This window comes from Typopeltis vanoorti, chromosome 4 (assembly GCF_054136105.1).
Source record: "Typopeltis vanoorti isolate ZY-2024b chromosome 4, IOZ_Tvanoo_1.0, whole genome shotgun sequence".
In the NCBI taxonomy this organism is placed as follows: Eukaryota; Metazoa; Arthropoda; class Arachnida; order Uropygi; family Thelyphonidae; genus Typopeltis; species Typopeltis vanoorti.
In genome coordinates this window covers 170843523-170861641 of record NC_143552.1, presented here as the reverse complement: position 1 = coordinate 170861641, position 18119 = coordinate 170843523, and positions in this window count along the sequence as shown.

Below are 18119 nucleotides of genomic sequence, written 5' to 3'. Positions count from 1 at the left end.
GAAGTAGAAAAAGCCATCAAAGGCTTGAAATGTGGAAAGGCAGCAGGAGTAGATGATATTCGACCAGAAATGCTGACGTATGGTGGTATAAGAGTCTTACAGTGGCTCCACTGCATAGTTCAGAAGGCCTGGATAGAGGGACAAATTCCCGATGATTGGAGTAGAGCTCTCATAGTACCCATATATAAAAAGGGAAATAAATCTGCATGTGAGAATTACAGAGGTATTTCCCTACTGAGTGTTCCTGGCAAGATCTATGCAAGTATACTTGAGAAACAGTTGAGAAGAATTGTGGAAGAAAAGTTGGTGAAGAACAAGCTGGATTCCGGCCAAATAGAGGCTGTGAGGATCAGATCTTCACTTTACGACAAATAGTCGAGAAAGCATGGGAATATAACAAAGATCTGTATTTAAGTTTTGTAGATTTGGAAAAGGCATATGACAAGGTGCCAAGAGAGAAGCTATTCAATATTCTGCAATTATATGGTGTCAATGGGGCATTATATCAAGCAATACTTAGTCTTTATTTGAGTTGTAAGTCAGCAGTTAGAATTGAACGAATTACAGGAAGATGGTTCAGTGTTAAATCTGGTGTGAGACAAGGATGTACATTATCCCCTCTGTTATTCATTATCTATATGGATCATTTTATAAAGGAAAATGGTATTAAACATGATATCAAAATTGGAGATGTTAATGTCAGCTCTTTGCTTTATGCGGATGATGTTATATTTCTAAATAAATCCGCTACAAGTCTGCAAGATTCTCTGACTAAATTGAATAGCTGTTGTAATAGATATGGTATGATGGTCAGCAATAAAAAGACAAAGACAATGAAAATAGGCAGAATCATTGAAAATGTCAACTGTGTTGTGAATCGAGAACCTGTGGAACAAGTAAAACATTTCAGCTATTTAGGCACGATTTTTACCGTGCCTAAATGGTAAATTAAATATAGAAATAGACAACAGAATAAGCAAAGCTGGTATGGTTGGAAGTCAATTGAATAAATTCATATGGAATAAGAGAGAAATTAGTCAGAACATTAAATTAGCTGTATACAAGACAGTGTTCAAACCAGTTTTAACTTATGGATCTGAGAGCTGGGTCACAAGTAAAACACTTGACCAAAGACTAGAGACCACAGATATGAGAGTCCTGAGAAAGATTATAGGCATAAATAGATGGCATCAATGGCAATATCATATTAAAAACGAGGATATTAGGAAAGAACTTGACATTGTCATCATCCAGGAATGCGTTAGCAGAGCTAATCTCAGGTGGTATGGTCACTTAAACAGAATGGGCGAGGAAAGATTAGCAAAACAAGTGTTCTCTGCCAGGTTGGCAGCAAAACGACCCAGAGGAAGACCAAGATATAGGTGGATTGATACGGTACAAAGTGCCTTAGACGATAGAAATATAAGATCTGATAATGTTGGAGTCTTGACAAGTAACAGACTGATTTGGAGGAAAATTGTAGATAGGAAATTAATAACGATGTAAATTTTCACGTAGTACTATCATATCCTGTACACCCCTTGAGGGTACATAGCAGGAATTTGATGATGATGATGAGTAATGAATGAAAGTTAGCTTCGTTTTGTCTTCCACCGTTATGCATTCGATTCCGACGGTAACCAAAATATATTATATCACGACAGCAACTAACTTCCAAAAAACAACCACTGAAGTACACTCATATTCACATAAACAATTTAGCACTCAAAAACGTAGAAAAACGGGGAAAAAAACTGACTATTCACCGATCAAAAATCGCTTTTTTCTGCACAGCTCAAATTCACCAATATAGATGACATCTTTACTATTTGGCCTCACAGCAAAAAACGCTTTACCTTCTTTTTTAAGCAGTATTAATTCCTTACATCATCGCATAAAGTTTACTATGGAATTAGAAGAAAACAACCAGTTATCTTTTTTAGACGTTCTCCTCATCCAGTCACCTTCAAATATTCTAACAACTACAGTATACAGGAAACTAACATTCACAGGTTGTTATATTCTCAAAGAATCAGCCCATCATCCATGTCAAAAAACAGGAATTATAAAATGTCTCATCAGAAGAGCCAAAACTAATTGTTCTACTTTTGATTATCTACAGAAAGAACTTTCTACTATCCAACAACACATGAAACTCAATGGCTTTTCTGAAAAAAGTACTCAACGTCTTCTCAATTCTTATAATCCTCCACAAAACAACAAAGTTTCAATACATCGAGTACCTATCCCTTATATCTCCGGTATTTCAGAACCTATCACAAGAATTTTAAAGAAATATGATTTAGCAACTACATATTCATCTATTAACAAATTGTCTTCTCATTTTCCTTCTCCTAAAAACAAACACTCAACTTTATCTCTTCCTGGAGTTTATCAAATTCCGTGCAACTGTGATCTCTCTTATTTTGGACAGACTGGACGTTCTCTTGAAAAAAGAATCCAAGAACATCAATCATCCATTCTTCACAACATACCTGAAAAGTCTGGATTGGCTCAATACGGGATTGAAACTGACCATAGCATCTTTGGTCCAGGACTCGCCTTTTACATAGATCCCATTATAGGTTTGAACGTTTGTTCAAGGAAAGCGTGGAGGCCTTGCTCGATCGCCCCATCCTGAATCGTAATGACTGTATATCTATATCAAAAATCTGGGAGTGTCTAGTCAAGATTACTCATTAATTAATTATTATTATTTTTTTTTTTTTTAAATTGCAAATTCAATCATGTTTCTAACTTCAAAATATTCCGTTTCATACTTAGTGATATAACATCACGTGGCGTGTTCTAATTTTAACGATCTATTGTTTTTTTTTAAACTGTTCTTGTAATACCACTGAAGATGGTCTGCTATTTCCAGACCGAAATATTTAGTTAAATAAATATCTTTCTTGTGGTTATGTGATTATATCATTCATCAATGTTCCATCTTATTCCAGTTTTCAAGTTTTTCAGGGTATGCCGCATTATCCAATCTATGACACTGATGAAAAGTGTTCCGGACATGACACAACCTTGATAACACCAGCTTTGATTTAAAACTTTCAGAAGCTGTTCCATTTAATAGAATTTGTCCTTTACTTCCATCATACAAATCTTTTACAATATTTATTATTTTGTCAGGAAATCCATAAATTTTCAGGGCTTTCAATAGACATTCTCTGTCTAAGCTGTCGAAAGCTTTGGCAAAATGAATAAAATTGAGATACATAGTTGAATTTAGTTCAACACTCTGTTCAATTTTGTTTCTAAGAATAAAAATTTGATTCATTATGCTTCTTCCATTTCTAAAGCCTGCATGTTCTATTCTCAGAATTTTCTAAGTGCTATTTTTTATTCTATTTATTATGATTCTAGTGAAGATCTTTCATGGTACTGACAATAGGCTGATTCCTCTCCAATTGGTGCATTCTGTAAGATTACCTTTTTTTTGGAATTTTGACTATTTGTGATTCTTTCCAGGTACTTAGAACCTTCTCAGATGCCCATATGATTTTAAACAGTTTATACAGTATAGTTGCTGATGTTTTTAGGTCTGTTTTGAGCAGTTCAACACAAATGTTATCATTTCCACTTGCCTATCTATTCTTTTGGATCTTGATTACTTCCATGATTTCTTTCACTGTGATCTCTCCCATGTTTACATGAAATTCGAATTGATTTGGTATCTTTTCAAAAGGGGATTCGATATTTGTATTTATAGAGTCGTGTTTAACATTTAATAATTCTTCAAAATACTCTTTCCATCTTTGTTGGACTTTTTGTTTTTGAGTTAGTAGCTCACCATTGTTATCTTTAACCCTGCATTCATTCATCTGATAGGTTCCACCAAGTTGTCTTATAATTCATAAACATCTACAAGATTTCTGGTATCATTTGCTCTCTGAGTATCCTCAGCCAGCAGTTGATAGCAGTTTCTCTTGTCATTTCTGGTGGAGCACTTTACCATCTTATGTACTTCTTGGTATTGCTTCTGATATTCTCCACGTAATCTTTCTGATTTGTAGTTGTTCATTTTCTCTTTTATCTTCCTTTCTTCAATTAGTTTTAATGTTTTCCTGTAATCCATTCTTTGTGTAACTTCCCATTTGTCACTCCTAAATTATCTTTTGCAGTTTTATTGAAGGCTTCTTTACACTTTTTCCAGTTGGCTTCATTCTTATTTTCCTCATCATTTTCATTTGATTCTTCCAAAACTGAGAATATATTCTTCAGTTCATTGGTAAATTTCTCTTTTATTTTCCTTCAGTTTATCATTGTTATATTTAATTTTCTTCTTATTCTTCCTTTTTTTCTTGCTAGCTTTAATTTAACTATTGCAGTCAGCAGAAAATGGTCATCTGAAGCTGCTCTTCTTTTAACTCCTCTTTTAACCCTTACATCTTGTAATGTCCTCTTGAAAGTATCACATATCTAATCAAACAGAATAATCATAAAAATTCCTTACTTTTCTTGACTTGGTTGGTCAAAGTAGTTAGTGTATCTGCTCTCCAGCCAAAAGGCAGTGAGTTCAAATCTTGCCATGGGCATGGATGATTGTCTGTGGAAATACTAGTGGTGGTGGTGAGCAGTAGATAGTATTGGTGTAGATGATGCAGTTTGCTGTAGTTGATTGAGTGGTGGAGACAGAATTGTGGAGTAGGTACCTTCCCTCGATGAGTCTTTGGACCTTGGAGGTGTCACGTAGTAATAATACAGTTTCCTGTTTCTTGCCTTTCCCCTCTTGTTTCTCTTAGCTCTACTAATCCTAATATTTCTGCAAATTTTTGATTTCTTACTTTGTTCTCTGAACAACTCCTGAAAGTGTGTTATTTCTTTCATGAGGTTTTCTTCATTCTATTGATCTTCCAGCATTGCACTTTCTTCAATCTTATTGACACATTTTCCCAATTTTTGACAATATTCTCTACTATCAAGCATTTTGCTCTCCTCACACAACTAGTACACTTGTTCAAAACATTTCCCTCATTTCACATACTGATCTGAACAAACACATGTTAAACTTTCTTAAAATGCTGTCTTGGTTGCCATTGTTCAATTACGCACTGGCACCATACTAACAATATTTTGTATTAACACAAAACATCCAATTTTTTCTTAAAAGATAAGCAGATTGCTACAACTACAATCTCCTTAAATTTCTTAATATGTCGATTTCTTTGTTGCTTTTCACTAAACTGAAAAAAAAATTACTTATCTTTCTATAACATTAACCACCTAGCATGCACATGTTGCCCTCTAGCAACAATTCCACCTACACTTTATTTTTACCAGGATATGTCCAATATCCTGGTAAGTATATTCTGAAATGGGTTGTGAACGATACCATACATACATACATACTAGAGGGACCAGAACAAGAGATCATCCCTGGAAGTTGAATAAAGGTGTGGTCAGTAGGGGTGTGATGACTAGATTTTTTGCTTGAAGAGTGGTGAATGAGTGGAATGGGTTGCCAGAGTCAGTTGTGAGTGCTTTTTCTGTTAATGGGTTCAAGGAGAGGTATGATAGATTGTGTGTCCCGCGATGAGTCTTCGGACTCCATGGAGATGCCTGTACAATAACAATATCTTGCAGATAATGAAAATTATCTGCAAGGTATGTTAGTTTACTAATGAATCAATAATAACATTATTGATCCATAGTTTTTGTTTTGGTTATGTTCTGTTGCTGATTTAGTAAGCTTCATAATTAGTGCTCTAAATAATAAGAAATTCTTAGCAAAATACTTACATTAATATAATTTCATGAATGTTTTGTGCAAATGGAATATCCTCACATTGCATCCACAGTTCCCCAGCCCCAGTAATGGCAGATCTACCCAGCTCCATAAAGAAGAAACGTTCTGAATGTCCACAGTGGCATATTGTAATTAACTGTAAAAATATGACAGCGATTAGATCTCTGTGGGGTCAAGCCTCTCTCTCACACTCACACACACTGCTCAAACTGTGACACTCATTCACTGTTTCAACACTCAGGCAATACATATTCCATTCTCCAATCATATAATCTGCTTACTCCACTGTTCATGCAATCCATAGAAGACCTTTTATTGAACCCTTGTCTTCATCCATTCTATGAATCAAGTAACAATATTAGCTAACAATACTCTTCTCACATTTTCCTATCCACAAGATCTTGCAACTTTCACTTTCTTAATCTTTCTTTACATTCAATATTTCAAAGACCAGAAACCACTTTAGTCAACTGTCTTTGGACCCTTCAATGCATCATTCCCATGAAAACAAGCTGAATTTGTGCACAGTAATCATATGTAGCCTATTCAAGGCCTTATAGAACAGAACCATAACCCCTTTACTTCTACATGTCCTCTAATTTTAGCAATAAACATTTCAATTTGGGTAGTCTTGAACCATCCATTCTTTCAATATGATATATTCACTTCTTTCTATATTAGTATATTTTATGTAAAAGTGAGTTTTTTTTTTTTTTTAATGTATTTCTGTTTCTTTTTTTTAACTTTTTTTTTTATTGTTGCAGAGAAATTTTATTTTTATTATTTTTTCTTCTAGAGTTTTTATGGTCAATAATTCACTTCTTTATCGTAGAGGTCTTGCCAGAACTTTATAAACATTTATTCTCATATGCTTTGGAACTTGATGAGGTTTGAGCATATTATTATTACGTGATCACCTCCACGGAGTCCAAGGACTCATCACGGGAGGACACTATTTGGTTAAATACATCTCACCCTCTCAACTACTATTTAATTCTCCTTACTACCACACTACTATCATCAATGCCATCTACTGCCCATCATTGCCAAGAACTGTATTTTTTGTTTGTAAATTGCATGTGTTCTGAAGGCCGACTTGTCTGTGCATGGGATGAAAAAACTCTGCTACCTCCGTATGAGATCGGCTAACTCACCTTCAATTGAAAAAGCCCTATAAAGACTCCCATCGTAATGACAGGTCTTTTCCAATCGAAGGGCATAATGTTCTGCTGTTCTTCCAATTGCACTATAGAGGCAACTATTAACATATTACTGACCTTCCCTGTTATCATTAGGAAGCTGGAAATTTTGGTATCAATGTCAGCTCACACATCCAAGGTATTTGAAGCAGTTAATTTGTTCTAGAATTTTATTTTCAATCAAGAATTTACTTCAGATTGGTGATAGTCCTTTAAAAGCCATGATTTCTGTTTTATCTATTGAAATTTACATTCCCAAATTTTTCAGCAACTATGTTTAAAGAATATACTGATCTCTGGAATTCATCTTCAATTTTAGTAATTATTCATCTACAAAATTTTAGGTCTTTGTCCCTTTTATCACATTCAGATTTCTCAGTTCCTCCATCTAATTTAAGCTATTCCCCTCCAAATGGATATTTTCCATTGCATCTTTGCTTTCAAATTTTAAACCTTTATGCTTTACAACAGTGAATTGGTAACTCACTTGCCCTTCACTGTCTAGGGAAAATTTAAGGACAATAACAATAATTTCTTCATCACAGCTCTATCTGTAATTGACTAAATAGTCCAATTTAAACCTCTCCCCATTATCATTAACATACAAAATAAATAGCAATGGCCCCATAACAAACTCTGGAGAACACCAGTAGTGACTATCCTGGGACAGTGCTGCCCATATACAGCTTGCTGATGACTATAAGACATCAAGTCATTTATCCAATGCCATCCATTCAATTACCAACTTCTCATGTGGTATTCAAAGCCTTTGCAAAATGTAAAGATGTTATATGCAACTTCCTTCATCCTCTTGTTGGATTACATTAGAGGTTTTTGCTAAAATATGATTTATTTTTAGCAAATCTATGATAATCCTCAGAAAGAATGTTGCTATTATCAACCCACTTTTGGATTCTAACCTAATTCCTAACACCATTAACCTTAACCACTGCTCCAAAGTCATATATTGGTCATATAGTGGTGATAAAATCCTCAGGTTTTATCACCACCTTTGCAGAATGATTCTTCTTCTTCTTCTTCTTCGGAGTTGTTCCATTTGCAAGTCTTGAAGTATACCTATAGCTCACTGGATCATTATCTCAAAGCACACTATCAAGTCCAACTGATTAACATCAAGATCAATTTCTCTTTTACTCACTCATCATTGGTGCCTCCTCCATTTCATCCATACTCAAGATCTACATGATATCACACAAGTAAAACATTTCTGACGATTTTTTTTTTTAAATTAAATATCTCAACTATATCATCTGCAATAGTTACCATTCTACATCTTCCCAACAGTATAATCCTCCCATAATAATTCTTCTACCAGTCACATGTGAAGGACTAATTTTTCTTGATCTCATTGACTAATTGCTTTATATTGTGCTTTTTGGTGTCCTTACCAAGTATCACCTTCCTAGACTGCTCTTTGTATTCCCTGTCCAACTGATTACCATTCATTTTATATTGCCTCCATAATACCTTCTTCCAGACAACAGGCAATCCGTTCATTCATTCATACATCCATTTCACACCTACTCTATTTAATCTCCTATCCTTTGGACTACAATCAAACATTACTACTATTAAAACAGTTCTTGACCACTGCCTAAGCAGTAATGATCACCTTCACGTGCAACTCCTCCTTCATGCTACAGCTCTAAGCTGTCTCGCAAGCATTCCATAATCATTTGGCTGTGTAGTTCTCCACATAGATCCTTTTCTCACAGGAAACTTCATGTAGCAACCATCCAGTTGATCGATCACTCTCACTAACAGGTGGAAGATTTGACATCTTCTTTATACTAATACAATAATGTCGTCTGATGGGATTAATAGATCAAGATCTGGTTCTTCAGGTGCCTCCTGCTCATTACTGCTTATGGTAGTTGTTGCTCAGAAATTCAAGATATTCATTTGATGTCCTTAGACACCATTCATTCCTTCTTAATCTATAATATCATAATTACAATAATATTGATTCTTGTCACAATAACACAAACGATCATGTTTGCTAGGCCAATTTTCCACACACATTTCCTTGTCACCAACATTCCTATTTCTACTCCAATTAAATATTTCATCCTCTCAACCTTCACATTATTATTATCATAATCTCAGACTTCCAGGGAATCAAGGAGTCATCAAGGGAGGCTGTAAATCACCAAACCCAACTGTCATACCTTCTCTTAAAGTCATTCACACTGGATGCACTCACTACCCCTAAAAGCAAAATATTCCACTCACTCTCTGTTCTGGAAGAGAAAAACCTAGGTCTTATCCCTTTCCTGACTGCAAACAAACTTTACTTCCATGGATGTCTGTGTTCTTCCCACCTTCCATATTCTTATTAAGAGAAACCTCCAGGGATCAGGGACTCATCAAGAGAAACCACATACCAGCTATCGTGTGCATTCTTGAATTCATTCGCACTGCTTGCACGCACAACATCCAATGGCAATCCATTGAAATTGCACCACCCTATGAGAGAAAAATCACACCCTCACTTCTTTCTTAGTAGTACTCATTCTCAACTTCCAATGATGTCCTCTTATCATTTCCATACCCTCCATGAAATTAAAAATTCCATTAACTGAAATCCAAATCCTGTATGACCTTTCAGAAGTTTGAAAGTCTCAATCATATCACCTCTCTTCTATTTGCTAGTCTGCAGTCTACAAATACTCAATCTGTCTTCATAATCAGTATTCCACATTCCTGACATCACTGTTTTGCACTTTCTCCACTATATCAGAATCACAATGGAAATCAGGAGACTTGACCTGTGCACAATAGTACAAGTGAGGTTTTATCAATGCATTGTAAAGAGGCAAAATGATATGAAAGTTAGTTTCAGAATTGCAACTGAATTGAATTATCTCTTGAATTGTATTTGCAATCTTTGCTATGGCTCCTGAACTTCAACTTCCTATATACTAACACTCCAAGATTCCTAGCCTCATCAGTTTCTTCTAGCATAATCCCACTAATATAATACAACATTGGATATCTAATCATGCCAAAGTGCATGACTATGCATTTATGACAGTGAACTGACATCCATTTCCCCATGCCTACAATTCCAGCCTATTCAAATTATTCTGCAAGTATACTGCATATCAGCAGCATTCCTGATTACCCTACCTATCTTTGCATCATTGGCAAATATGTTGCTGTCAAATCCTTCCCAATATCAATGTACAGATTGAATAACAGTGTACCAAGCACTGATCCTTTTGATACACCACAGGTTACCTTAAATCTTGCAGGCTCACATCACCCATATACCACTTTTTGATCTCAGTCAGCTATCCTTTTATTCATGCTAATATTTTATAATCCAAACCCATATAAAAAACCAAAAACCAATGTCTTGATAAATGATACTATTGGGTAGTGGCCATTCCTATTATGCATTGCATTATACACGTCTGAAAGGGGGTGTGCTTTGCATTATGGGATGCATACTAAGGCAAGTGATACGAAGTCATTAGCCTCTGTATATAAGTAGCTTAGACATGAATATATTTCATTCGCAAAACATTGTTTTGCCTACTTGGGATAAGGATTAAAAACCAAGTATAAAATTTCTTGGTATCTTTAACGTAAAAATGATACTATTATTCTCCTACAGAACATATTTCCGCCTGACATCACGACCCTCTTTGCGCACATACTCCGCTCCAGGTATTTCATGTGGCAAAACAATTTTCACCTAGAAAAAGAAGATACGGTCATTAGCTCACCACTTTCCTCCCCCCAATAGCTAACTTTCATATGGAAGACTTTGAGCAACGAGCTCTAAATTCGACAAATCTAAAGCCCAAAGTGTGGCTCAGATATGTCGATATTTTCACCATTTGGCCCCATGGCTGTGAAATTAAATGCATTCCTTAGCCACCAGAACAAACAACACAAATATATCCAATTCACCACTGAAATCAAAAACAATAACTCTCTTCCTTTTCTAGACACACTCGTCACACATCTTCCCTAAGGCTGTCTCTCCTTCTCGGTCTACTGCAAACCTACACACACAAATATTTGTAAAAAAAATGGCTATAATAAAAAAACAGTTCACAAGATCCTCCATAAAAATACCACTAAAAACAAAAAATATTATAAGAATGCATACCATATGTTAGCGGCATCTCAGAAAAAATAGACAGACCACTACATAAATACAACATCAAGACTACCTTCAAACCCCTGACAAAATTAAGAAATTTACTCAGTTCTTCCAAAGATCCTCTTCCATACCTGGCCAACCCAGGGGTTTACAAAATTCAAAGTACATGTAACCTACATAGGGGAAACAGGACGTACTATCCCAATCAGAACAGATGAACACAAACGACACATTAAATAACTCCATTATGAAAAACAGGCTTATCAGACTACTCACTCCAATCATGCCATAGAACTGACTGGAAAAGCACCAAGTCCCTACACCGCACCAAAACCTGGTTTGAGAGAAAATTTAAAGAAGCCTGTGAAATGCTAAAACACAATACAAACCTGAACAAAAATGACTGACTAATCATTCCAAGAATGTAAAGGACATATCTGCAACCCTTATAGCAACCAGAACAAGTCCATAAAACGATATCTCAACACGAGAGGACTTTAGGAATGTTTAATGTAGTTCTGTTTTTTAATTTATTTTTATATATATTTTTTTAAACTTTATTTTATTTTTTTATTTTTTAATATTATTATTATTTTTTCTTTTCCCACTAGAGGTCAGGCTAGATAAAAGATTAATAAGCAGTTTAGATTCATTTTACCTTTGTAAAGTGCAGCAGCATGTACCTTGTTCCTTATATATGTATTTTTCTGATGATGACCTCAATACAGAGGTTGAAACATCAAATGTTACTTTCCTAATATTAAGTAAAGTAATTATTTTAACAAGTGTTATGTTTCCCTAAATTCTTAACCATGAATTATTATAGAATGTGAGGAAGTTGCTAAAACATGACCGTCTCTTAGTAAATCCATACTGTTCATTGCAAAGTACAGATTCACTGTCAACCAATTTCTGAATGCAAGCCCTACCAATTTTTCCAAAATCTTAATCACCATTCCTGAGATACTGATTGGTTGATAGTTTGATAATTCGGTCTTTGCACCAACTTTGTGCAATGGAATTACCATACATTCTTTCCATTCTTGCAGAATCTTGCCTGTTCTGAGACTCAAATAGCCTGGTCAATGAAATATAATGAAAATTTCATCAGGTGATATCCTATAGCACCCATTCAAAAGCTTATATACCTCTATCATATTGCCACTCTTTCTCCTGTTAACCAGTGTGTAATCCATATATTTGCAATCTGTCTTCATAATTTAAATCTCATAATCTGGATATAATCTTTGTAACTCTTCTTTGCACCCTTTCCACAGCTTCTTTATTCCCTTGGAACTCAGGAGAACAAATCTGCTGACAATAATCTAGGTTTGGTTGTATCAAGGACTTATAAAGAGGCAAAATGACTTCCTTATTCTTAAATCTCAACATTTGCTTTAACATCAACTATTCTCCAAGTTGGATTTGAAACTTTTACTATGTGACCTTTGCACTTCAAATTCTTATCCACCTTTATGCCAAGATCCCCAGCCTCCTCAGTTTCTTGTAGCATAACCCCACTAATATAATATGCCGTGGGAAATCTCATCATGGTAAAGTGCATAACTTCACACTTACTAACATTAAACTGACAGCCTAAATCCTTTGCTGAAATTTCCAGCCTATTCAAATTATTTTGTAAGTGATGGATATCAATAGCATACCAAATTGCCTTGCCTATCTTTGCATCATCAGCAAACAATTCCACATTTCCTGTTAGGCCTTTACTAATGTCATTAATGTATAGATTTAACAACAATGGCCCAAGCACTCAACCCTGAGGTACACCACTGGTCACCTTAAATCTGACAGATTCACACCCACTGTATACTACTTTTTGCTATCTATCTGTCAACCATCTACTGATCCAAGTCAACAGTTTATATTGAAATCCCATATCTCCAGTTTATGCAACAGCCTTTCGTGCGGTATCCTATCAAATGCGATAGCAAAATCCAGCATTATCATAGCATATCCATTCCCTTTATCCAATTTGGCTCTAACACCATAAAATATGAGCAGATTGCTAAAACATGACCTTACTTTAGTGAACCCATGCTGCTCCTTATAGAGGAGCAGCATGGGACATTTAGGATAGCAATACTGTCCTATTTTCACAAATAGGACAGCATTGTCCTATTTGTGAAAAGCATCAGCACATCAATAATGTGCAGTTATGATTCTAATGAGGGATGGGCAGATTCTATGCAGTAATTCAAAACCAGGGGATTTCTCCATGATAAATGGCATAGTGTGGTGCTCTGCTGGTGATTTTTCAAATCACCTTGCTGACTAGACATCATTCATGTATAAGTTGTTTTCCAGAAGCATCTCTGCAGTTGTTAGTGGAGGTTTCCTAGAATGAAGTCAGTTGATATTAAAGGTCTTCAAGGTCAGAGTGATAGGAAGCTGTTGATTGGACATGATCTTGTATTCTTGAAGAAATGCATTCGATTTGCATAGATTTGGCAGTACGATACGGTTCAGAATTGGGACTCAATAAATAGGAGTTGATTTAATCATACCTGAGATCAGGCACATGATGTTATTCATGATGTGCATCTACAAGTTTCACATGGACACTATTCATCCATGCAGTTTTTGTATTATATTATTTCACATTTTCAGTTTTTCAACTGTTCTAGACAGGTGAGTTTTGTACAATAATGTCCTATCAAGGATGAACTCCAAGTATTTAAGGGTACTGCCTGTATAGAAGAAGGTTATCCTCAAGACAGACTTCTAAGGGTCTATTCGCTAATTTGTTGGTAAGGTGAAAGCATGAATTTTTGTTTTGGTTTCACTAGGCTTGAGTCTTCATTTGCAAAATATATTTTCCAAGAGAGTTTTTACATTGGTAGTTAGGATTTCTTCTGTTATTTTGACAGATTTATTGTCTAGCTGCTATAGCCTTGATAGCCTGCTATAGCCTGGAGCATGCATTGGGCATATCAGCCACATATTAAGGAGAATAATAGTGGAGCTAGCACTGAGCCTTGTGGCAGGCAATTGTTTAGCTTCCTTTACTTGCTGGTAGAATTTCCTATGATAACTTGGAGGTAAGCATGTTTTCTATAAGGGAAGTAGTGATCCAGCAGAGAATTTCAAAAAAAAGTTTACAGATTAGGCCTTGCTTCCAGCTGTCATACATAGCATTGAGGTCGATGAATACCACAGATATTTTTAGCTGCTGCTGGAAGCCTCATTAAAGTCCCATAAAATGAAAAAGTGCATCCCTTCTCCCTCTTGTAGATAGTCCAAAACAGTTTATAGGTTTTAATAGAATTCCTCACTCTCTTCATCAGGCCTATCTATCTATGTGGGATGCATAAACTACCATGATTGACTCATGGCTATTCCATAGCTATTCTTCCTTTGTAACGTCACATAGCTGAAGAACTCTTTAAGACAATTTCTTTTGGCCTCATTGGATAAATTGCTCTGATAATTAGCTTTGACCTTCCTTACCATACAGGTTATTCTTACCCATGTTTTTCTGAAACTCCTGTTTCATGCTATTTATCTAATTCCTACCTCAATTATCCTCGAGGCTCTAGGTTTACAATCTAATCCCCCCCCCCCCTGCCTTTTTAATTCTCTGATGCCATTACCAGATCAAGAATTCATTCAAACGCTTGATTGAAATTATAAAATTCCTCGGTAGCCAAAATTTAGCTTTTCATGGATCATCTGATAAATTATATGAAAGGAATAACAGCAATTTTTTAAAATTAGTCGAAATGTTTGCAAAGTTTGATCCCATTATGGAAAATTATGTTGAAAGGACCCTATAACGAAACAATAGAGTACACTATTTGAGTAAAGACAGTCAAAATGAAATATTGGAAACTTTAAGTAATGCAATCAGGGATACAATTTTATTATCAATTCGAAAATCTAAATATTATTCCATAATTTTAGACTGCACACTTAATGTAAGTAAAACGAAACGAATGACGATTATTATTAGCTTTGTTTCGTGTAACAATGGAATTGTCAAGATCAGGGAAAACTTTTTAGGTTTTGCAGATATATCAGATTCCACAGGACGCGGTATATGCGCAACAATAATGGAACAACTGAAAAAATGGAACATTCCCATTGAAGATATGTGAAGTCAAGGGCATACCCTTGACTTCACATATCTTCAATACCACGACAAAGGGGCAAATATGAAAGGAAAAAATATGGGCTCCAAAATTTGTTTTTAAACAAAAATCCTCGAGCTTTTTACGTGCCATGTGCTGCTCATACTCTAAATTTAATCATTAACGATGCAGCCAAAGTGAATGCAAATACAATTAGTTTCTTTGCAATTATTCAAGAAATATAAAATTTCTTTTCATTCTCTTACAAACGTTGGGCAATCCTTTTAAAGTTTGTAAAAAAATTAACATTGAAACAGCCATCAGAAATGCAATGGGAAAGTAAAATTAATGCAATCCGCCCTCTACGATATCAGTTAGAAGAAATTTATGATACACTTTTTGAAATTTTAAATAATGAAAATTTTAATAAAGAAACTCAGCATGAAGCACAAGTATTATGTCCTAAAATAAAGGACTACAAATTTATTTGTTCTCTTATAACTAGGATGATATACTTAACAGAATAAACCCTGTGAGTAAAATATTTCAAGACAAAAATATGAACATTACACTTGCTTTAGAATCTATGGAAAACTTAAAAATATTCTTACAAGAGTATCGATCAGATACAAATTTTAAAGAAGTTCTAAAACGGCAAAAGAACTGAGTGGTGGACGGAAAACAAGATTTTAAAACCGTGATACGGAAGTCGGACGATGAAAGAAGACATGGTAATTTGACTACGAGCATCATGACGAAACGCCACAAATGCCAGAAGATAAATTTAAAGTGAATGTGTTTAATACACCTCTAGACGTTGCAATGTGTTCGTTAATAGAACGTTTTGAACAACTAAAAACATACTATGATAATTTCAATTTCTTGTATAGATTACTACAAATTAACAACGAAGATTTACGTAAAAATTTTGATGATTTAGAGATTCTCTTGAAGAACAGCAACAATAAAGACGTAAATGAAATAGAATGTTATGACGAGTTATGTGCTTTCTAGGAAATTTTTCGGAAGGATAATTTTAATATTCAAAACCCTTCCGATATTCTTAATTTTATTGTGTCCAATAATTTATCTTTCCCTAACTTTTCAATTGCTTTAAGAATACTATTAACCTTACCTGTTAGTGTAGCGAGCAGTGAACGTTCCTTTTCCAAGTTGAAATTGATTAAAAGTAGGTTTTAATTTAAAACCTACTTAAGAACAAGTATGTCAGAAAAAAGGCTTGTTAGTTTGGCGTTAATAGCTATTGAAAATGATATATGTGCGGAATTAGACATTAAGACCATTATTTCTATTTTTATAAATATGAAATCAAAAAATTCTAATTTAAAAAAATTTCAAGTATATTTATGTAATTTAATTTATTTTTTGTTATTCTGTAAAGATGTTATTTTTTGAATACTTATATTAAACGTTCTAATTATTTCTGAATTCTTTTCTTATTTTCTCATCTATCTTGAGTTTCTTTTATTTTCCTAAAAGATAGTTCCACTTATAAAAATTATTAAAAATTTTTTTTACAGGTTACTAAGAATTTAGTAACTTGTAAAATGCAAGAATTTTTTAAACTTTAGTTCAAATAAATTTTAACTTTAATTAAAATTAATTTTAATTTTGTTAGTGATTCGGGTCGGTGAGAAGGCTATAATCCCTGTATCATTATACTCAACGATTAAAGTGAAGTGGCTTTATCAAAATTTGCTTTAACTTTTGAAAATTTTTTGAATATTCGGATTTTTAACAATTATCAGGCCTAGTCAACACCCTCAGTTTGTTATATTTAGCGAACCTACGTGTGGCTGTTCTGACAAAATTTACAGGGGCACTTGGATAGACATTGCAAGCAGGCGCCAAAAAACCTAGCGCCGGCTCTGCTTATACTACACTAGGTTATTGCAGCAACCATGTATTTCATCCTGCCAGCCTTGAATGAACTGCCTTCTGCATCTCTGTTCTGATGTACAGTGGTACCTCGACTTACAAACCACTCGACATATTATTATTATTAAACAAGACCTCATAGAGTCAAAGACTCATCTAGGAGGTCCTTTTATCTCACACACATCTCATCATACCGTGTCTTAAACACATTCAAACTCCTTGCAGACACCACACTCTCAGGCAAGGCATTCCAATCACTCACAACTCTGCACGAAAAAAACCTGCCTCTCACTCCCCTACTCACATCCTCTTTATACAGTTTCCAAGGATGACCTCTGGTTCTCCCCTGATCTCCCACTATTCTCTGTAGAACTTCTCCAGCACTGATCCTATAACAACCCCTTACCAACTTGTAGGTCTCTATCATATCTCCCCTCTTCCTTCTCTATACTAGACTCTGCAAATTACATCTTTTCAATCTTTCCTCATACTCGACATTTCAGAGTTCAGAAACTACCTTAGTCAATCGCCTTTGGACCCTTTCCAACATCTCTTCATCCTTCTGAAAACCAGGTGACGAAATCTGGGCACAATAGTCCATGTGTGGCCTAATCAAAGACTTATACAATGGAACAAGAATCTCCCTACTTCTACATGTCAGTGTCCTCCACATCATTCCCAGAAGTCTTTGTGTTGTCTTCACAATTTTGGCGATTTGTCCCCTAAATTTCCCCTAAATTAATAAGAGATCTGGGGGTGATAAAATTATCACCCAAGATCTCTTATTTCCTCTACTTCCAACAATATATTCTCACCAAGCATAAATTCTGCATCCCATCTTTTTTCCAAATTTTAAAACCTTACATTTTGCAACATTGAACTCACATCCCCATTTGCTTGCCCAGTCACACAATTTATTCAAGTCTTCATGCAAGGCCACAACATCTTCAGTACTCTTTATGGTTCGTCCCAATTTTGCATCATCTGAAACAACTGAATATCTCCATCCAAATCTTCGACAATATCATTAATATACA